This window comes from Penaeus monodon, chromosome 22, assembly GCF_015228065.2.
Source record: "Penaeus monodon isolate SGIC_2016 chromosome 22, NSTDA_Pmon_1, whole genome shotgun sequence".
Lineage (NCBI taxonomy): Eukaryota > Metazoa > Arthropoda > Malacostraca > Decapoda > Penaeidae > Penaeus > Penaeus monodon.
This window is the reverse complement of record NC_051407.1, coordinates 39,820,643-39,821,223: the sequence shown is the minus strand read 5'-3', so window position 1 is coordinate 39,821,223 and position 581 is coordinate 39,820,643. Positions and strand designations below refer to the sequence as shown.

At 42.2% G+C, this 581-nt stretch overlaps 1 protein-coding gene across 1 annotated transcript in view; it reads right to left on the bottom strand.

Annotated features, from left to right (window-relative positions):
- Window positions 1–581, bottom strand: part of LOC119587128 (probable G-protein coupled receptor CG31760) — a gene marked incomplete in the record, with an annotated part of 16,856 nt that overhangs the window by 3,040 nt on the left and 13,235 nt on the right.

Genomic DNA, 581 nt, shown 5'->3' with positions numbered 1-581 from the left:
AGAAAGAGCGATATGCAAATAGTATTGAGCACACTGCTAGGCTAGGAAAGAACACTGAGAGCAATTCACATACCATATCCCTTTAAAATGTGAGGAGTCGCCTTAGCTCTTCCTGTAAAAGGGAAAAATTTGGCCATGGAATTAAGGTCGGGGAGGTATTACATGCGGGGGCGACACATGTTAATCCATCTTCGGGTCTCGTTCAGGCAAAGCGAAAGATGTTACGGAAGGTCTTGCATGGCACTGGTTACAAAGATGGCACAGGGAGTTATGCATAAACAGTGGGGACACTTAGAGGGCTCTGGCTATGGTAGTGCAGACAGTGCGGAGGGCGGCTTGTGATGTGCTTGTTTGTGCACCTAATGGAGACTGGAACTGACACGAGTAATGATTGTTATAGATTTCAGCGAATATTATGCACGCCTGTGATGAAAGAGTGAGCGATCGTGTTTAAAGTGTTGCTGTAATGGCAATTACCTCATGCAGCAACAGCCTAACTTAAATATTCATTAAAACATAATTCATATGAATGATAATGGTCGAGTTTGTATTCAGTTTTATAAAATGTTATATATTTACTG